This window comes from Heliangelus exortis, chromosome 3 (assembly GCF_036169615.1).
Source record: "Heliangelus exortis chromosome 3, bHelExo1.hap1, whole genome shotgun sequence".
NCBI lineage: Eukaryota > Metazoa > Chordata > Aves > Apodiformes > Trochilidae > Heliangelus > Heliangelus exortis.
The window spans coordinates 19,545,615-19,568,599 of NC_092424.1; the positions used below are offsets into that span (position 1 = coordinate 19,545,615).

At 37.6% G+C, this 22,985-nt stretch overlaps 1 long non-coding RNA gene across 1 annotated transcript in view; it reads right to left on the reverse strand.

Moving 5' to 3' along the window:
- The window catches only part of LOC139794228 (uncharacterized), a 36,424-nt gene extending 13,878 nt beyond the window's left edge, over nt 1-22,546 (reverse strand). The window contains exons 1-2 of the long non-coding RNA XR_011725038.1: nt 21,459-22,546; nt 4,558-4,700 (exon numbers count right to left, since the gene is read on the reverse strand). This is a non-coding gene — a long non-coding RNA (uncharacterized lncRNA). The remainder of the gene's footprint in view (nt 1-4,557; nt 4,701-21,458) is intronic.
- Between the last annotated feature and the right edge of the window lie 439 nt (nt 22,547-22,985).

Below are 22,985 nucleotides of genomic sequence, written 5' to 3' on the forward strand. Positions count from 1 at the left end.
ATAAGACCACTTGAAAACAGCCCTATGACCCTTTTGTCCTGAAGAAATGCAGAAGTTACATATGATAGGCTAGGATCCAATCCCAGTGTTTGAATGCTTACCCAGACCTTTTCCACAGTACCTCAGCTTCCTGGCTTTAGAGATCATTTGTGCAAACTTACACTCCCTACAGCATTCTGGTATTAGACTGGGAGAGGAATATGAAAAAGGAAGAGATTTAAACTGAATTGAACAGGTGTTTTAATAAATTTAAAATTGTAATGAGATCTGACACTGAATTTAAACATAGCTATTCATGTTAGTTCAAAACTCTTCCCCGTGATGCAGGTAAAGGTGATACAACTTTTATCTGTGTTCAGAATAAGTTTTGCTTCTATTATCTTGGCCTTTGAAATACCAAGTTATACCTTCTCAAATAATCATGAGAGATGTCTGTGTGTCTACATGTTTATACATTGTAGTGGGCTTTTTTATAGGTCAGACTTAATACTTGCTCCATCCAAAGGAAAACAAATCTTAAGAAGCTTCTGAATTCTTCGAAAGTGGAGGGATTTATAAATCCACAGCTGGAACAAAATGAATTACAGACCTTAAAAGACAGATTATGTTTCTAAAACATGAGGACAAGCATGACCTTACTGTAAAACTATGTGTGTTAGCCTGTGGGTAAAAGTGGTACATGGGGGTATAATTTATGTTTAGGTGTGTAAATAAATAGTAAGCCTTTGGAGAACCTTCTCACATTTCCAGTGGATCTTGCCAGCAGTCTTATTTCTGTTATGGCTTCAGAACATTAAGACCACAGGAACATAGCTAAAATAGATGTTGCAAATGCAAAAGTATCTGTGGTACCTCTCATCTTCACAGCTAAGGGCCCTGGCTCAGTTGAACATGTGCTCTATTTAAATATAGTGATAGTATCATGACAATTTGATATGCTGCTCCCAGACTAAACCATTGCTCTGTAGCAGACCTGTGGCCTTGGTATTGTGTTGTATCTATCTCATCATGAAAGATGTTTAATCCTCTACTGATCATGACCATAGATTGGAAATAATTCTAGGGAAGTTGACTGTATCTGTACAAATGCTTTGAACTGGTTTATTTGCCTGTAGAAGGAGTGAAACTATGTTGGTCATACAGTGATACACTTAGACTTTGTAGAGGCAAAATACTTTTCAAATAATTGAAGATGACCTGTAAAGAAAATCAGTCATCAGAAAGTCATGTTCTTTTAGCATTTAACTTCTTCAAGCCTCTGCTTTTTCTCAAGATCCATTACTTCAACAAAAGTTACAACAAAAAGCCCCACACTATTATATTCTCTGAAATAATGACCGTATCATAGGCCACCTGTGATTATTTTTTTTTTTTTACACACTGACAAGATGAACATAGTCTGATATATATGTGAAATATATATATATGTGTGTGTGAAATATATATATGTGTGTGTGTGTGTGTGAAATATATATATATGTGTGTGTGTGAAATACACATATAAATATATATATACATAATCTTTGTACTTAGCCTGGAAGCTCCCAGCATGATGGAAAGTGTCTGCTCTGGAGTGTCAGCCCTGAGCTATATCCTGCCTAGTGCTCTGTTCTAGTCCAAATTCAGGCAGAGAGCCTTAATCTTCTATGAAGTTAGATGTTATAACATACAAGTGCTTGGATGCTTCAGTATCCATCCTTTTGCATAATAATACACTAGTTCATCCAGCAATTAGGAGGGGTTTTTTTGCTTTTTTCAAGAGGAGAATGCTTGAACCCATATCTTTCACATTAATGAAGTGCTCAGGCCATGAGGTATTCTGGCTAACTTGCTCTCCAACCTTTCTCTTGAAGTGCAGCCAGAAATGTTAGCAATGGGCCAGAAGGAGTATAGCCAAGAAGAAATATGATTCTATCTAAAGGTTCAGACATTTGGTTAGAAAGTGGAAAAAAAGAAGAAGAAGAAAAAAAAAAAGCAGGGATGCCAGACACAACTCTTTAATATGAATGCACATGGTACAATTGTTAAAACAGGTGGAGCCATAAAGGCTATTATCATTATTACTATTAAGCACCCACATGAGAGGATGGCAAACTATGCATTGTCTTTTTCTGATTGTAGTAGCCCTGAGAAACGTGGTTCCAATGAATCTTCATCTGTACTTTCTCAAGTCTAAAAGCACTCATTGCTTTGGGGCTTTTTTGTTTGTTTTTTTGGTTTTTTTTTTTTTTTAATTAGCACTTGATTCCTGTTAAGGACTTTTGAACCCATGTGCCTGGTTGCCAAGCTGATCATTACCTTGTAGCTATTGTGTAATTGGAAGGCAATTTTCTTGGACTATTTATTAAGGAAATGCAAGAACACTCCCATTTGAGTCTGCCAACACCAAACATGATGCAACGCTCAAGGTTAAAATGAGAGGCAGAGGAAACAATGGTGCAAGGATTTTTGAGCCTAGTTATTGGAATGTTCATAGGTATTCACTGGGATATAAGTGCTGTGTACTGTTCAAACAAATAATTAAATATAATCTTTACCCTGAAAGGAAGACAACCTAAGTAAACAAGGAAGATAAAAAATGGATTAGGAAACTGAGGCAGAGAAGAGCAAGATGACCTGACTTAGACCAAAAAACCAGCAAGACACTCCCATATTTCTGGGACCCAGCTCAGTGGCAAGCATGGCCCACCTATTATATTTCCTCACCTGTAAATTTTTTTGTTTGAAATACATAAATTCCTGAAACCTCTGATTAGACAAAGTTTACCCTTTAATGCAATTAGGCAAGCTATTAATGTTGGGCCATTGAGAACTGTGCTTCATAATGCTCCTGAACTCATTGATGTGCCTTTTCCAAAGAGAAACACGAGCATTGTTTGACCTAAAAAGAGGTCTGAGGTTTTAACCATAAAAATCAATAAAAGCTGTGTTTATGGGAAATTTTGGTGGCCGTTATTTAAATTTCTAAACAGTTCTTTAAAATGGACTTCTTGCAGACTTTCCAAATGTAGGGTATATACCTATACATTTGTAGGTGTGCATACATATAGATGCATGTATATATTATATAGATATGTGTACACACAAACTGGAGAATTCTGTTGGTCTTAACTGAACAATATTCCCACTGAATAACACAGAATTTGGCTCTCTTTGAGAATAGGATTCTGTATGAAAGCTAAATCCTGTCTGAAGTGCAGAATATCTTCCTGGAACTCCTTCAGATTTACTGTACATGCAATTAATAACTTAAGATTCAGAAAAGGGAACCAAAGAAGAGGGAGTTCACCAAACATGGTTTTGCTTGAGAAACGCAGAGAAAAATCTCACTAAGATGCTGCTGACATTGAAAGATTATGGAAATTCTTGACCTTTCAGCAGTCAGGATTGTGGTTAGACCACACTGTATATGATATGATCTCTTAGTGAGGCATCTTTTTAAGAGTCAGCTGCACAAAGAAAAGGTTAATGTTTACTGACATGTACAAAGTAGGGCCTGCAAAACTTCATCCAACTGGAAACCCTTTTCATTTGGTAGTTTAATTAGATTAATTCAGCTTAATTATGTATAGCATTTAATAACAGTTAACGAGAGGCTAACTAATACTTTAAATATCCTTGTCACAAAATTATTCTCAGCCTAATGTAGAGTATGTCATAAATACCAGTTTGAAAACTGCTCACTTTCCAGAGAAGATATTAATATGACTACTTTATGCCAAGTACTACTTAGCATGTGAAATATGATGTGTCAACTGTTTATTTCAGTTTTTGAACCAAAGTGAATCAGTGCTACACCAATTGTTACATCATAGATCACTTGATATACTCTGCTGATCCAGAACAATAATGGCTGCGGTTTTAAGCACTTTTGTCACCTGTGTAGTAAAAACAGGGGAGGATGAATTTCTGAAAACTGGAAAACTACAGTCTTCCTGCTGACACATGGTTTGAAATTGAATTTTGGAACAGCAGACAGAAGATTTTCTGCACCATTTTCAAACTGAGCTGAGAAAAAAAAATCATACTGAAAGAAAGAATCAAGTACATTTAAGGCATGTAATTACATTTGCTAAGCTGTTCATTACAGCTGTGTGAAAATACAGTTCTCAGTGTAACAGCAGGTGCATGAGCTCTTCCCAGACACTGCTGTGTTATAGATGATTGACTTTCAAGTGGCCTGATGCAAACAAAATATAGATAGCAACCTTTTTATTTGCTCTGTCTTGTGCCTTACACCTTTGACTGCTGTAATTTTTCTTTCTGTCACGCTGGACTTAGGTCGAGCTTATGGGGAAACCACTTTGTGTGCAAGCTGAGAGTTCAGGAGGGGGGAATCTTCACTAATCACTTGTGAATAAACCTACTACCTACTGTGTTGAACCAGAGAGGGATTTGGATCATAACTTAAAATATTGTACTGCACTCCTGTCAGAAGCTTCTTCACCTTTTATCTTCACTTTTCCAATGGATTTTAACAAATAACTTTTATTGTTAGAAAATGGCACTAAAAATTTAGATTTAATGGGAAACTATTCACTAAAGAAGATCTGTTACCCGTGTGGGGAAGGACAATGCTTGACAGAGTTTCCTGTCAAGTGTTTCCAATGATTTTGGCACAAGTGGAGGTTAATGAGCCAGATGAGGCTCTGTCCTGTTCTTCTGAGATGTACTTCAGACCATCAGGGAGTGGAAGGGTGCTGTAGAAAAAAAGCAGTTATCACAAGAGATAGTTGAGGAGTATTGGTTCCATTCAAGCAGGATGTTAAAAAAATGTGTCTTCAATTAATTTTATTTCTATGCTGTATTCAACTGACTGGATGATATAGTTCGTGTTATGCATGCATGGAGAGAGAAAGCTTTTTCCATCTTCTATTATTTCCATTTAAAATCAAATTAAAATTTACTTGTTCTCTGGAAAAACTAATGATAATATAAATAAAATGCAGCAAAAAAAGAGTGTAAGAAGTGAAAGTATCAAAATCACATAAACAGACAAAACTCCTTGTTTCCCTCCCTTCCAAGTTCTTGTTTGATTGATTAATTTCTGTTCCTTGGAAAATTCCTTACAATATAACCATGAGTCAGATCAATGTATTCAGGTCACAGGAAAAAAACAGAAAAAGACTGAAAGTGATTTCTGGACTCAAAGAGCTATGACCCTTCCCCAGATATCTTGCCTTCAGTCCATCCTAATTCAATTAGGAATAGTAGTAGGAATGTCTCAAATTACTGGAATAGCTGCAGCAAAAGGAGAGGAAGATGATATAAAGGTACATACCTCTGACCTATGTGGGACTAATCCAAAATAATTCAATTACACATTATAAAAATAACACCTACACTACTATATAGTGGTGATAGCTATGTGGGAAATGGCATTTATCAAGCACCTTTGACCACTTTACCTGAACCCAGATCACTAATCCATCTGGCCTGGGACAATTCCCAACACTCCCAATCTGTCAACAGTTCCAACCAGCTGCCATTGCAAAAATAAAGGCAGCCTTCCAGACAAATGCCTCTTCTTTCCTTCAAGATGTGGCATTATTCTTTTTTTTGCTCCTTCTCATAAATTCCACTGATGTGATGTGGGATCAGTAACTGTCCTTTCAAAAGGTGACTGAAGAAGTGGCAAATCCAGTAGCTGATAAACCACCTTAACCTGAGATGATAAAAGATTATTCACACTCACGATTTGGGACTTCATATTCTAAAGAAATATGGGAATAATTTCTGCCTTAAAAAAAATAGGGTAAAATTATACTAAAAAATGCAAAAAGAGTACATAAAATCTAATTTTGACATCTTCCCCCAGAGATTTCTGTTTACACACTTGTGAAAATTCTGTGGGATTACATTCTTTCTTTATAGTGCTTCAGTCAGTGGAATTTAAATTAAATTTATATGTGAGAAGAAGTGATGACAGGGGACTGAGTGATGAAGGGACAAGAAATTCCATTGGTCCCATTTGATCCAGATTTCCACCCACAAAATTTCCATAAATTTTAATGCAGCCAGGATTATATCTGGGATATAAACATATATATCTGGGAATAAAACAAGATCATCCATAGGTATGGGTTACCAGGAGATTGTGGACTTCTCAAAGCAGAAGGATTTATAATTCTTAAAGGATCATAGAATCATAGAATTGGCTGGGTTGGAAGGGACCTCAGAGATCATCAAGTCCAACCCTTGATCCACTACCGCTGCAGTTACCAGCCCATGGCACTGAGTGCCACATCCAGTCTCTTTTTAAATATCTCCAGGGACGGAGAATCCACCACTTCCCGGGGCAGCCCATTCAATGTCTGATCACCCTCTTGGTAAAGAAATTCTTTCTAATGTCCAACCTAAACCTCCCCTGGCACAACTTGAGACCTCTTGTGCCCTCTTGTCTTGCTGAGGGTTGCCTGGGAAAAGAGACCAACCCCCACTTGGCTACAACCTCCTTTCAGGGAGCTGTAGAGAGTGATGAGGTCTCCTCTGAGCCTCCTCTTCTCCAGGCTGAACAGCCCCAGCTCCCTCAGCCTCTCTTCATAGGGCCTGTGCTCGAGTCCCTTCACTAGCCCAGTTGCCCTCCTTTGGACCTGTTCCAGGACCTCAATCTTCTTCCTAAACTGAGGGGCCCAGAACTGGACACAGTACTTGAGCTGTGGCCTCACCAGCACTGAGTACAGGGGCTGCCCTCTGGTAGAGTCCCTCCAGCACACCTCCCCTGAAGTCAGAGCAAGATCTTGTAGCTTTTCCAGTGGCACAATTAGCTTTAGTACAGCTCTCTGCTGTCACTGCCAAACTGTTTTTAGGTGTGGAACTACATAGTTCAAATACTTCTGTATCAAGGCCTCCTGTGCAACTTGGACTTGCCTTGCAACAATGTCCAGAACAATGGGTGACATCTTAAGTTTTGGGGGTTTTTTTGTGCCTATAGCACACTGGTACAGAGGGTAAATGTACACACGTGTAATAGAGAAGTTTAAACTTCAGTAGAGAATCAATAGAAAAAAAATTAAGAATTTGTCATTAGGCATTTTACTTTCTTCCAATTGCCTAACATTTGCCACTTGAGGGAAGCTGGTTACCCAGCAGAGACAAAAACCTCACTAGCATGAAAACTGTTTAAAAAACACTCAAAAGTTTTAAAATTATTTAAAATTATTAAACTATTCAAAATTATTTTACCTTGAGAAACATTGTATTACCAACTAAGAAACAGTTGGAAGTATGGTTTTATTTTGTATTTTCATTGCAAGCACAGTAGTATCAGATTAAGTACTGTGAACTCAATAATACCAGATCTATATAAATGGTGCATTCTGCAAGTATGTTTGGCATGGCACATGGAATGCTGGTAGTAGCCAATCTTGCCAATTTCTCCAATTAATTCAGATGGAGTTGCAAGTACTCAGTGACACTGAGGCTGTTTAATAAGGGTTTAAACTCATAGAATTTGAAAGTCAAAAAATCCACTTTAAAAAATGATTTATATAGAACTGGGTGTTTATTGTATAACCCAACAACTTGGTAGCTAATGATGATCCTATAGCACTCAAGATAAAATACTCTAGACAGGGTTTGAACCATCCTACAGAATTTATTAGGTAAGATTATGGTTGGTGTATGCCATGCAGGAATCTTTAAAAAGAAGCTATGAAAAAGATATATTCAAGTCCCCAAATAATTTGGGGGCATCCTTGTTTTAATTAGTTTGTATGGAACACCAATGTTACTATAAATAGGGCAGTTTCGTTATCTCTATGTTGTATCAGATTTTATTCATCCACAGGAGACACTGTTTAGGAAGATTATTTATTATTCACAAACTTTCCACTAAAGCAAATAAAAAAGACTTCAAGACTTCCCTGGAAACAATCTTTGGACTTAAAGAGCAATCCGTGATATCAGTTATTCCAGACCAAGTTCTTTTCTCACTTCTTAAGCTTTTTAAGAGAGCAGTTTAGAAAACCTACTCCATGCAATCCAAATATTGTGCCAGTATGCAATTTATCTTGTACTTATCTGACTAGCTGTGGATAAGAAAATGTTTTTTACTTTATCAGCACACTATTGAATGGAGTTTTCCTTTAACAAATCCCATTTTACTGAAGGGAAATTCATTATTAAATTTAAGTTACTTTGGTCCTGAGATGTCCTGGTTTCAGAAAGGCTCAGTTTATGCTTAAAGCTTTGGTAACTGGATAGTCTGTCATTGAGTGGGAAATACATTAATTCAGATGGGAGAGTGAAAACAGAAATGGTCAAAATTTGTCACTGTTTCTTAATACAATTGCTATGACAAAATAATGTCTTTTTAAATTTTTCTTTTGATGTTAAATTTGGTGCTATAGCAGCTGCCATAGAAATAGCCCAATTTCTACTGCCTAAGTACCTGAAGACTTCATTTTCTGTATGTCATGACTTCAAAAACACAGAAATTATGATTGTTATCTCTGTTGTGTGTCAAAGTTGGCAGAAGTTGGGGTTTTTTTGCTTTGTTTTCTTTTGCTTTTCACAAGCAGAGCTGGTTGTTCAGAATTCGTAAAGAGTCTTATATCCAACAGCATATCTGCAACTGACTTGAAAGTTCAACAGCACTCAAAAATACTGTTGAGAATTTATTCTACTTTTAAATACAGAGCTGTGCCTACAGGTACCTAAGGAACTGGCCACTGGAATTTCTTAGGAATAATAACTATATTCCCCCCTAAAAGGGCAGGGAATGAGTAACAGTAAAGTATGGTGAAGTATCCAAGAAGGATTAGGATCAAAACAGCTTTACCTTAGAAGCTACCTAGGTGACAGGAATAATGAGCTGTAGAAAACAGTAATCTAACACAATTTTGACACCTCTCTAAAAATATAAGCATCGTCACTGTGGATTCACCATGAAAATTTTATAATACCACAAAACCAAACAATTTACGACCGCCTACCCGCCACCCTTTTTAACTGCTGGATAGAGCTCATGTGTGACTGGTGTACACTAACTATGGAAATATTTCACAAATGGCAGAAAAGTAAGGTTTTCCACGGGACTTATTGTTTTCAGAAACTCTCTTAGCTCCGTAAATAGCTCTGGTTTAAGTAAATGTAGAGGATGCTCTGCAGCTGTATTTATCCCTCTGCTGTAACCTGGGCAGGCTGCTGACCAGGCAGGGAGTGCTCCCACACATGCCACGCAGGAAAAAGAGACTCGAGGGATACAGCACAAGTTCTCATTTAAGAAAAAGCTCCCAGGGTAAAGGGGGCTTGGTGTGTTTCCCACTCACTTCTCAGATTCTGGAGTTAAGATTGTACTTAAGGGACACAGTTTGGACAAAGGTTGATTTTTGGTACTACTTACTGCACTATGAGCAGGTTAAGAGGATGCCAGCATCGCAGAAGCGAGCAAAACAACATCTGCAGAGTCAGCAGAGGCATCATCTGGAAGATTTTTGACATAGGCCTCTTTTTATTTTAGGCATGGATGGGATTATGAAGAGGACATGCTAACGACTGCTAATTACAACAGAGCTGCCCTGTTTGACACTACACAAGTGATGAGACTGTAAAAATTCCTTGTGGGCTTTATGGAAAAATAGATCCTTGTTTTAATTCTGTTCTATGATTAGTTACTGCTTCATTTTTTTCTTTTTAACACCCTCAGGGGACACCCACTGTGATTTAGCTCACAGTTCTGTGCAGTTTATAAACCAGAGTTTATTTTCTGTTAGCACAGCAATTCCTCAATGCTGTGTGAGAACTCAAGGCTTTATGTATTAGTTGTTCATGGAGAAAGCCTATTTAGAATTTACCATGGTTCACATTTTGAATCTTTCTTTTTTCCTAGCATTAGATCCACTGAAACATCTTTAAGGCTCTCCCACTAAATAAAAGTGCCTGACTTTTACAAGAGAACGAAAGCAGCTCTTGTAGATTCTGTCTTTAGAGCATGTCATATGGTAGAGCTTGGCAAGGATATTTTTGAAGTTAAATAGTGTTTAGAGATGTTCCAAAACAAAAATCAGTCCAAGAAAAAAATTCCCAACAGAAGATTTCTGGTCTGTAAAATGTTGTCAGATCTGCTTCCTTTGAGTAAGGCTGATTTATCAAAAATGGCCTTGTCTATGGAACCCCATCAGAGAGTAATGACTTAATTTTCTTTTTCAGATGAAATAATGACACTTGTATAACCATTGAGGTATGGTTCTGCCTTATTTCAAGACCAGTCAGTCTTGTTTGGGAAGGACAGATGTTTGCACTGCAACTTGTGGGTACACAGGATGCACACCCCAAGCCCCTCCTCCATGGAGGAAAACACTCCAAGTGCTGCATTACATCCTAAAATACCTCTGCATCCAAGGAAGATATCTAAACATGTAACTCCTTTCTTGTTCCAGGTGTGCCATTCCAGCACAGACTTTCAAAAGCCAAATATCTTCATAGATAGATACACTGGGTTTTATTGGGCTTTCTGTTCCCTTGAGTACAACACTAAACTAAAAGTGAACATCCTATTTTTAAGATCTTTTAGGAATCTGCTTGGGAATGTGACATTCCCTGAGAGCAGATCTAAAGCTTCCTCTTTTTGTCCTTCTCTCACAAATTCATTCCTTTCCTTTTAACCTGAATATTATATGAATTAGTTCTCTTAATCTACAAATTCCCAAACAGGCTTTTGATTAACTCCTGTGTAAGTACAGGAGACACTACTTGTGTCCAAATTCCCCTGTCAGACCACAGCACACACGGACTTCTGTGTCTCTCCTCTACTGGGGATCTTGGGAGTTTCCACTTGTCTGAGAAAGGCTTATTTATCATGCATGTGACTCTGGCAGTGCTTCACCTGAGTCTCATGACAGTGTTTTTAGGAGATAAAGGTCAAGTTCTCAATTTTCCCTAAAAGAGCAAGGCAAATTCCTAGCTTCTATGATTGCAGGGAAAATTTTGAAAATTGGGAATACTCCTCTAAGCAGTAGAATCCAGAATTCAAATAATTTCCTTATCTTTATATTTCAGATTCTTATGGGGGTTTTTTTTAGCATTGATTTTTCTGTAGAACAGAACAGGTACAGGAATTAACTCTTACTTTTACTTATTTTTTTATTCTTTAAGACTGACAATGAACTTATGCTATGCTGGCTGTAAGTGCAATCAGGGTTTTGCTGATTTCATTATAAGTCATGAGACACTAAAGCAAGTTAAGGCCAGTGTGCCAAGCCAAAGAAAGATCCAAAGAAACTCCTTCCTTGTAGTGCTCATGGAAGTCCTAAAGAAAAAGCTGGGATGAGACCCTAAGAGGAGACACAGCCTGATTGACTGACTGGGTAATGTTTGGTGGACGGGAGGAATTTACAGTGCATGTGTCAAATTATTTTCCTCTCAGTATTCTGAGAGGGGTGGAAAGAGGTTTGCTTTTCCTTCTTATAAATGGCCCTACAGCCTGAAGGTAAAGGGTTGATGTTGGACAACGGAGGCTGTGCATTTTTTTTTTAATTGCTAAGTCCTTGGCTGTATAATTTTAGATGTGAGTAATTGGTTTTTTCCTCCCTTCATTTCTTTTCTTTTTTTTTTTTTTTTTTTTTTTTTTTTCCTCTTCTTTCTTGCATCATTGGAAACAAAGTATCAGCAGTATGGGAATACTGGAGCAAGTGGAAAGAGTGAAAACAGAAGTTTTCCTGAAATATAATATTATGCCATGGGTGTCAGAAGCAGATGAAGCTTAACAATGACAAAAGAGTGCTCTTTTATACATATTTCTTCCTGTCCCTTTTTTAACTATAAAATATTTGAAGTTCCTAATTTTACTATAAAGCCAACTATTTTTCTACCCTCTGGTAGGGGGCTTAAGATTTAAGCTACTGCTGAATTATTGATTTATTTCTATTTATTTTATTTTATATTTTATTTTATTATTTTATTGCTCTCAGTATATTCAGTGCCTATTTAATCAAGACTTCTCAGGAAAGATCACAATAGACTTTCTGTTTTGTACACTCAAGAAACTACTGCTTGTAGATAGCAGGAAAGATGTGGAGGACTGAGAAAGGAACTTGCTGGTCTGTATTTAACCACAATATTTTGAAAAACAATGTCAAGAAAGAGTAATTTACACAGTTTACTAGGAACAAGAAATTCTAAAATTAAAAAGGCTTCAAATAAAACAACTCATCCTCAGAGAACCCACTGGGAATCATTCATTTGATCTCAACCATGAAAAATTACTTTATTTACTGGATTACAGGTTTGAGACTTATGCCTTTGGCAAAAGTTTGGAGGTTTTTCCTTATTCTTTAAACAAAGTTCCACTTAAAAATCACGTTTATGTTCTGTAGAAAAGAGTTCCATGCAAGTGTAGCAAAGAAGTTATATTTTTTTATGGAGGAAAAAGGAATTAATGTGTCTGAAATGCATACTCAGTGGGCAAGATTAGGTTTGATTAATTAATTGCACAACCTAATGAAATCAAAAGGCCTCACATATTTCAAATAAAATGTGTGACAAAGAAGTGATCTGCTGGATCTGACAGGCTCTACTCTTTAGTAGATCCAGAAAAAACATTTTTAGTTTATTTTTTTTCCTGAGTATAAATGAAAAGCTTAGTGAACTGAAACATTTCACGAGATCACTTCATTTTATGTTACTGTCAATGCAAGAAACAAATATTACTCAGATAAAAATGTTATGTCCTTTTCTTATGTATTTTTTTTAATTATTATTTTTTGGGAGGGGGGAAGAAACCATTTTTTGTTTAGAAATCTTCATTTGTAATTCTGGCATATAAAAAAGCAGTAATTGAAGATTTAGTACTTTGGACCACAAGAACTTTTTGCCCAACTTTGTCAGACATGAAATGAAATTTTCCAGACTATTCTGTTCCTACAATTGTTTAGGCAACCCAAAATGGCTTTTCTGCTTCAATTTTACCAAGTAGACAGGAAATTTGTTGTTTTCCTTTGTCCAACATTCCCCTTTATCTGGAAAGTCTGTTTTTAACTATTAGGAACTTGATGCTATTAAACGGTGTTAATAAATTAAACTCTTGGATCTTTTTCAGGTAGTTCAGACCTTGAGAAAGCAAACATCATCTGCACTATTACAAATAAACTTTTTAGTTGACTCACCTTCTCCAACCTCAGTATCTGTCACTGACATAACCATTACACAAAAACATTACATTTTATTTACCCTATCTTCCAATACCTAGAAAGAGGCAATAAGTGCTGCAGGGTAGCAACGAAATTCAACATTAACAACTTCATCCTTCAAAAAAGTGAGGCCATAAGCAACAATGAAGAATTTACATTATAATTCCTAATGTTCTTCCCTCACAAGCTGTTTGCTTCTGGCAAGATGCCCCAGTCACCAGCCCATGAATTTCACAGACACTCATTCCTGCTACCACCGAGTAAATTAACTGTTCTATTTTGACTGAGAAGAGTGGGTTTCCAGCTGGACAATGTTTTTAGTCTTGTAGCACTTTCAACATTCTGGAAGATGCCACATAACAATGTAAAAAAACACCCAATAAACAAACAAACAAACAAAACAAAAAAAAACACAACCCAAACCAACCAACCAAAGCCAAAACCAAACACAAAAATCCTTGGTATCCACAACTCACAGTAGCTTGGTTTATTGGCTGTATTATTTTGGGAGAGAAACAAGATTACAAGGTACTTCCCCTGATATTTTTGAGATCTGCACAGGATTAAAATGGCTGATACAAAAATACAAGACCTCTGTATTGTCACACAGCAGCATCTTTGCTGATTATTCCCCAGAAGCACCACCAGAGCACCTAAACTGGTACCCAGTGTTCTTTCCTTCCTCATTATTCCATTCAACCACTAGAGAAATCCCTTTCTATGCACCTTTTCAACTTCTGCATTAGAGGTAGGTCTCTTATTTTATATAATGCCTGGTACAAAATCCAAAATACTGCTTTATGTTTTCTTCAATCTCCTTTGGTTTCTGAGCCCTCATAGTTGCAAGTGGACTCTCTCATAGTATCTTTCCATGTTTTTCACATGCTTCCTTTGTGCCCATTTGCTTTGTGTAAGTTAATGGGTTTTTATTCTTTTTTATTTTTCCAAATCTTTTTTTCTTTTTAATAAAAATATTTACAAAGCAGCCAATTCTCAGAGTTGTGTTTTATTTTCCCTCTTTATAAACCTGGAGCTCTCAGTCTTAGGAGAGCATCAGACTCCCAGAAATTCTCTATTTTTAGTTAAAAACAGTAGGGCACTGATTCTTAGAGTAGTTCCCTTTCCTCTCTGGCCAGGATGGTGGGCTTGGGCATGCCTGCCCACAGCTAAGGGGAACTCTCTGTGTACTTCTCCTTGTAAACTTCCCTTCTCCTGATGTTTTAGGCTTCTGCTATACTGCCAAAGAATAGCTGCTAAAAAGGTTAAAGAGTTGTTAGCAATGGTGCCTGATCACTGTGACTTTAGAGTCCATGTGGAATACAGTTACAGGCTGTTGTCTGACACCCAGGTCTTAATATTTTCATCCGTTCTCATTGTCCTGAGAATTTTTTGTTGGCCCCTTCTGTGGACTTCACACCTAATTGATGCTTTTCTTATTCTTTATCAAATTCCTAATTAGCTAAAAATTAATCCCTCTGCCAATCACATCAGGACATGGAAAACATTTTGCTACAGAAAGCTATGGATATGGACTGGAAGCTGTGAGAAACCTTCTGCAGGACCTAATCTGATCTAAATTTAGGAACAAAAATTGAAGTTTAGCTGTTTATAATTTTTTGCACTGCCAATGCTAGTCAGGCACATTGTTGGAGGTGATTCAAATTCAGTATGTAAAAAATATATTAACATTCTTTGTGCATTCTTTCCTGGGGTTTCCCTGATTGCTGAAATAGCCTCCACACTACCATCTTCTGCAAGATTTTTTCCAGAGATAAAGAATTCCAATTGAGTTTTTCTATTAAAACTCCAATAAATTTTCCTTTCTTTTTCTCCAAAATCAAGAAACCAAGTATACTCTCAATAGATTCACATTAAAAAGCTGATTAAATTTGTTTTCATGCTATTTTTATCCCCACCGATCTTGCAAAATGATGGATCCATCCTTCACCCTTTTAAAATTTTTTAAATAGCATCTATGTTATGTTGCAATGGCTGATACTGTTCCTTTAGGTGTTGATGTCATGATATGCCAAATCATTCAGCACTAGATATCCTAAGTATGCTAAAGATATGTTTGCCACAAAAAAATCTAAACAACTCTCCTCCCTTAACAGTTGTTGATATAGACAAAGCAAAAGGACCTTAGATGTTTGTAAAATGTTGAAGTTGCACACATCTGACTCTGAAGTGTCCCTGTAGAGCTATTTTGAACTTCCTGGAAAAACAGAAAGGAAATGTGTATTTATTACCATGTTACTTCATTTGTTTTTTCAGGGGAATCTCAGACCTGGGGAGCATTAGTTATCTAGACTGAAAATAGTAATCCAGTCTCTTTCATTCAGTACTATCTAGTTTATAGTGTTGCTTCCAGGTTATGATGCTGCATTTAATTACAATGCAATAATAAATCACCCGTCATACAATAATTTTAATTGTCCTTCCAATAATTTTAATTGTCCTTCCCTGAAGCTGGTCTTCCTTGTAGCTGTGTAAAGCCAAACAGCTTGAGTAACTCAGCTCTTGTCCTTGGATATCTGGGAAGTTTCTGCTTACCAAAAGTTTCAGTTCCCACTCAAAGCAAGGCACTAAATTTCTTGGGTGAAAGCAGTAATAGTTATATCATCCTTGTGATGCCCCTGGGGGACTCATCTAAGATGCCACAAAGCTGAGAAAGAAAGAACTTTGACTGAGAATGAAAGTGATGACTCCCAACAGATTCTGCACTGGTTTCTGTATTACCCTCTTTACAAAACGTGCTTCAAAATTTGCTAAGAAAGCAAACTAAATAATGTTTCAATGGTGCTCATACTGTGAGAACCAAGGAGTCCAATTACTTTCAGTCTTCAGAACAAGAAATAACCAATCAAAAATCCAAAGAAGCAGGTCTAAGGACCCTGATACTCTAACTCCCCTTTTTATTCTTTACCATTTCTTCAGTGACTCTTCCAGCTGCTACTGTCTGGTACTGCTTGATCAGTATTTTGCAGAGGCTTGATTTCAGACATGCTCACTGCTAGTATTTAAAGGCTGATTTCCAGAGAAGGGAGTAATGCAGTAATAGCTATAATTTGAAAAACCTTCTCTGGTTCATTAATAACATAATGACTCTGACATGAGCCACTAATTATATGGAAGATTCACATCAGGAAAAATTAAAAGGGTTGGGAGGTGAGAAGGATGGGTGCAAGATGTAGAAGAGGGTCACTATGTGTGTAGTTACTACCAAGTTAATGCCAACTAGATCTTAACATATGCACCACTGCATTAAAAAATTACCCTTTCTGAACGGGAAAAGTTCACTGCAGACAAAAAAACCAAAAATCACATCCTCTTATTAAGTTAAAGGATCTTTAGATTTCTGAGTGATTCAGAAGAAACGGTACAGTAGGTCTGGAAGTGTATGTTGAATGCACTGAAGTAACAGTCACAGTAGAAAGCATCATTAAAAAAAAATTGCTGAAGCGTCTGACAGGAATATTTGGCTACATCATTTTTTTCATACCGTGTTTAAGTGAACACTGAATCTTGGAACAAACCCAGTCAGCTGAGGGCAAAGGGTTTCATGGCCCTATTCTAATCACCAGTCTGTTTCATCTGACCCATTCCTTAAGCATATATACATGTCACTTGAGGATTTAACAGTCAGAGACACTGAGAAATTGTCCAGATCCTTCTTTGACAGTTCAAGAGACAACTCCAAGAGGCTGAAATACTACTGGGATTTGAAACAGCTTGTGCAAAGAATCTCCATTCCTTCAGCTAGTTAAAGTGGTTTGTTTCTATAATTTCATATGCATTAAAAGTAAACGTACAGCAAGTAATATTTTAAAGCAACTTTCTGTTATACTGCTGGCATCATCTCCAACACAGTCGTATGTCTTGATGACATTTCATTTATTTAACTGTTTTTCTCATTAAAAACACTGCCCTGGTGGTACTGATTGCTCAACTCTCTAGATTATACAGACCTGCCTGCTCTGAAGAGGCAAAAAAACAGGGCTGAGCAGCAACCCCAGAGAAGGGAAGTTCCATGCTAAGAGTTCATCAGGTTGAGGAACAATGTGCATTGCCCGATGCACTTATTGTCCAGGAAGTTACTCATCACTGTTAGTTATTCTTACTGAAAATACTAAAATAATTTCCAGTACTTCATCCAAGAAATTGTCTTTTAACAGCTGGTCCAGTATTACTCGTATAGCCACGCGTGGTTCTGCATGCAGAGGTTTTTATTAAATTAAACACAAAACCCAATGAAGTTTGGGTTCATTTCATTTCATTTGACTTAGCTGGAAACCAGATTGTACCAGTGCCCTGAACTGGTTTGTTACAACAGCATCCAGATCTATGCACTTTGGGACCCTAAGTCCCCCTTTTTTTTCTTCTCACAGAACTGGAATAACTGATGCTTTCTGCTCTGAGGACAGACCCTTTGGCTAAGAAAGAGTGGGGAAAAAAACAACACAGGGTTTTCTTATGCTCTCAGTATGAGAAAACTGTTTGCATTTCTCCCTCTCTGAAAGTGTTCAGGGCAGAGGTTGGATGGACCTTTGAGTAACCAGCTCTAGTGGGAGGTGTCCCTGCCTGTGCAGAGGGGTGAGAACTAAATGATCTTTAAGGTCCCTTCCAGCCCAAACCATTCTGTGATTTTATGATTCTATGATTTCAGCTCTCCTCTAGCTAAAATTTAGTTTTTGCCCTTGCAATGAAGGTCTTAGACGCCAACAAGAATTAGTATCCTGGACTGTAAAAAGCCTTTCAGGGTACTTTTCTGTGCTTATGCCAAAGGATGGTGAGGATGTGAAGTTCCTGTGGTTCTCAGGAGCTCTGTGAAAGCCCTGCAGTGGTGGCACCAACGAAGAGCTCCCAGTGGCAGCACTCTCAGGAGGGCTCCTAGGAGTTGTTTAGGAGCACAATATAGACCCAAGGATTCCTGCCAGGTGGAAACGCTCCTCCAGGACACAAATGAAAGATTTGTGAAAGGTTTCATGTGCTCTTAATTTTCAATCATAGAATCATAGAATTGGCTGGGTTGGAAGGGACCTCAGAGATCATCAAGTCCAACCCTTGATCCACTACTGCTGCAGTTACCAGACCATGGCACTGAGTGCCACATCCAGTCTCTTTTTAAATATCTCCAGGGATGGAGAATCCACCACTTCCCTGGGCAGCCCATTCCAATGTCTGATCACCCTCTTGGTAAAGAAATTCTTTCTAATGTCCAACCTAAACCTCCCCTGACACAACTTGAGACCGTGCCCTCTTGTCTTGCTGAGAGTTGCCTGGGAAAAGAGACCAACCCCCACCTGGCTACCCCCTCCTTTCAGGTAGTTCAGTACATAGTGGCCCTAAGGCTCAGCTGCGAGAAGAGGTGCTGTCAGCTCACCCAGAACACAACAAAATGTCACCACGACTCCCTGGGTCTCTGCTGCACTTTGCAAGATATGCATCCTGAGAGTAGTAGGCTCAGCAGAGCATTTCTGTGTGTAAAACACACGCTGTGTTCTCCTGTTTCTTCTCCAGGAGGCTCCGCTGTGTTGCACAAGACCAGCTGTTGTGTGACACAGACTCATAACTTCACATACTCTCTGATGGACTGACGCTGATACAAAGAAATGAAAGAAGTTGATCAAGAAATGAAGTCTACAGGTTATTGCCTCATTTTCTGACTTGATCCTGTTTCTGGACCAATTTGTGTGCAAAGATTAGAGTTAAAATATGGTTCAACAGGTCTCAGTGGTCTGCAGAGCAGGAAGAGATGAATAACATAGTGAGGTTGGAGCGGAACAATAGTACAAACACTTCAGAGATGTACCAGGTGTTGCCTGAAGGCACCAGCTTTCAGACAAGACCTTCAGCTCCTTATCTGAGCTCTAGTGTTTTGTAGATAAATGATCACACTGCACTCTTGAAAAGAGCACAGGGATAACCCCAGGTTTCTAACTAACATTCACTTTCTTAACACATAATATAACATGCAGGGCTGTTACTGACTGAAGCTTGGCTGCTAATGTTTGCCTACATAGTCACTGTACTTACCAGCACCTAATTCATCTGAAAGTGGTCTTTAGGATTTTGAGAGAGTTGTTAGAAACATTACATTTTTCCATTCTGTCTCACATATAAACCTCTATAAACATAAACCAATCCTCTGTGTGCAGTTTGAATACAACCTTTGCTTCTGAGTAGCTTTAAACAAGAGTTTTTCACATCCTTATTTAGATGCAGTATCATTTCTGCCTTCAATGTTAACAACATGCTCAAAGGGACTGGAAGTTTTGGAAAAAAAAAAAAAATCACAAAATCACAGTCCTGTAAGTGAGTAAATAACGCAGCTCACAGGTGCACTTCTCTTGCTGCACTTTTCTGAATGGATTTGTGTGTGCATAAAGCAAAGGTAGTGCTGGCAGCTAAGCTCTACATGCCTGCATTTCCATCCCTGTTTGCTGTCATCTGACCCAAATGCTACTTCTGCAAGCAGCAGTGCCTTAATTCCTCTGGAGCCTATAGGCTGTTCCCTGCAGAATGCAGACTCACATTAGGACTTAATTATTTTAAGAGTTTGGAGAACAAAAAGATCTGACAGCATGATAAGTATGAGGTCCAGGAACCAGGGGTCCCAGTGCAAGTCACTTTCCTTTGCTAATGATGGATTTGGTGAAAAAAAGATTTGTTTTCTATGTATTATCTTTGTTATATCTGACAGAGACAGTCTTTGAATGCAAAGGCAAATACAGAGGCTCGTGTGCTGAGTTCATAATTTGCTGGAAAAATTAATATAAACTAGTAAGGCCACCAAATGCCTGTGCAAAACTGCAGTAAAACACAGAAGGAATACGAGATGGTGTTTTGAGAATGGCATGTGTTTTCCATATACCAAATCATTTATCACAGGGAGGATTTCATTTTGGAATGCTGTCTTCCCTAACCAGACCTTTCATTCTCCTGAACAAAAAAACTTAAGTCATGTAAATCACTTGTATATTCATAAGGTACAGAATGCTCATTAACTACAAAATTAGCTTGTGTGAAATTTTATGTATTAGTTGATTTTATCCTTTTTTTTAGCATTACATAATTTTTTCCGAACAGAAATTACAAACACACACAAAAAACCCCCCAAACCAAACTAAACAAACAAAAAACCAAAACCAACCAACCAACCAAAAAAAAAAAAAACCCTAACACACCCAGCAAACAAATAAAAGAAAACAACTAATGAAGACAACAGTTTGGTAACTTGGTATTGATACAGAACTCCAGACAAGCTCAGAGTTTTCAGAGTGAGAAAATATTGACCTGGGACTCAGCATGTGTTTATTGATATTCCTGTAAAACAGGTTATATGTATAGATTATAAAATAAAATCATAGATAGCAATGTTATTGGAAAGAAGGTCTTATTTCAGTATACAGATAGGTAGAAATATCTGAGAAATTACTTTTAAATGTTGAAAATTTTTCAGCGTGATGACTTGCAATGTGAGAAATGTTCAAAGTAACAAAATTCTTAAAGAGATCAAAAAAGAACAAAGAGATTCTGTAGAAACAATGGACCAAATATATCTCAAGGATAACCCCACTGAGATCAGTGGAATTGCACTAGGGATATACTTGGCCCAGTGACTCCAGAAATGATGTTAATGAGCAACCTTAACACCACTGCTAGAGAAATCTCTATTTAAACCATGCTGTGGCAGTTCATGTGAAAAAGTAAATGGGACCTTCACACGAACTGCACAGCATGTGAGTGTGAATCAACAGGCTATAATAAATTGGTTTGGTTTCCTTCTCCCAGACTTAAACAAATGTATTATATTGTAGCATTTGAGATGTTATAATGAAGGTTATGTCATTATTCTATTCTGTTCAAAAAAGCCTGATTGTCTTCCAAAAAGATCTGATGCTGAAAATCGTTTCTTAGTTTTTACCAAAAAGAGAATCTGTAGATCAAATCTAAGGGATGATATTTTCCCATTAAAAAAAAAAAAACACAACTGTTTGTCTAAAACTTGATCTGATAGATGTCAATAAACTCTGGATGAGGAAATGCTTTGTAAAACACAGGCCACATTTTTTTTTTTTTTAATAAAAAACAAGCCTGAATGGGTTTCTAACAAAATTTTACTAACTTAAGAAAAAGAAGCAGTGATTTAAAAAGTGTGAAGGAACATAGTGTCTGACATTCTATGACATGATATATCCTGAAACTACTTAAAAACACAGAACTTGAGCTAGCAGAGAAAGAAGTGACCTTTTCAACTTAAACTGCTGATCATAAAAAAAGTAAGACAGGATCTAGATTATTTTTAATTTATGGTGAAGTACTCACAAATAACAGAAGTTGAAGCTGCCTGGATTGCTCTGTCTTGCCTCAGATTGAATGCAGCTCTTTTACAAAGCTGTTTACCAGCGGATTTGAAAGCATTTTAAGTTTTTTTGTTCCTGGGGACAGATGGGGAAAATGAGATGTTAAGGTGGACACTATCCTGGAGATGGGGGATAGTCATGGAGTCAGGATCTCATCTCACCCACTGTTGTGGGTGGCAGAATTCAGCAACAACACCCCCACCAAGGAGCAAGATCTTGCCTCCAAATTTAGTGTCTGTCTGTGAGTAAGTGCTCAAACTTTGAAGGAAAAAACAAACCCAAAAGAAAACACAAATCCAAAAACCCCCCAGCAGTCTGTGGGCATGTGAAAGAGATTATAATATGGAGTGCTTGTGAACTGGGCTGAACTCACTGCACAGTACTCAATGACCCTGGACATCACTTTCAGCTCTACGGACTGCACTTTCATTCCAGAGATCACTGAGAAAGAAATGCAGCATTACACAGATTTCATCTTGCACATCCAAAACGATCACGTCCTGACATTTCAGCTGTTGAAAAGAGCCAGTATTTACTGCCTCTCATGAAAAAGACCAGAAGGCTGAAATGCATAACAAAGTAAGGCCATGATACGAGACAGATGAACTCATTTAGATAAAGTAAGACAAGACTCAACCTTCAGCTGAACTTCAAATTGAAACTGAGTTAAACCTCTCACTGAAGAAGATAAAAAGTTAGCCAATTTATCTGTCTCCCTGTTCTCTTTTTTACTGAAGAGAATTCTGGTGAAATGTTGGCTGAGATTTTGAGGAGAGCAGTTCCTGCTGTTGGTGCAACGTTCTGAGCCAAGAACTCAGCTTTTCTTCCCTCCTTTCCAGTTGCAGGCTCGTGTTCCTCTTCCCTCTCCTTGCTGTCTGATGTATGCACTTTAAACACAAAATGTTGAATAAGAACTAGCTTTTTTTTATGTGATTACACAGTGCCTGAGGCCCTTCGTTCAGCCATTGTGTCCAGAGTGTTTGCAGTACAAATGATGATGGTGATGAAAATATTTTTCTCTGTGTGTCCCCCAGCATCACCTAGATGGATAAATACTTCTGATAGAGATATATAACTCATGTGATTTTTGGTTTAACATTCTCAATATAGCTCATTTGAATTTAAAAAGTACTAGGAGAAGAGATGGAAACATTGAATTCAATTTTTCCTGTACTATATGAACCTCATGGCATTATGAAGCCTTTATTCAAAAGTTGTAAGGAAGCAAAGGCATTGACTGCATTTTAATCCATGCTTCATGGTAAGCAATTATCATTCTGCTCTGTGCCATTTCCCTCTATATTGTTACAACAATGCTCTAGAGATTTGCATGAATCCTTTGGGTTATAAATGTCCCACAAAACTGAATGGAAAATATTTGTATAGAGGAAAATGTTATACAAAGCAGCATGAACCCACTCCTCATCATTTGTTCTAGGATTATCCAGAAATGTTAATTTCTCTGTCTGGATTTCATAAATCTCTCAAA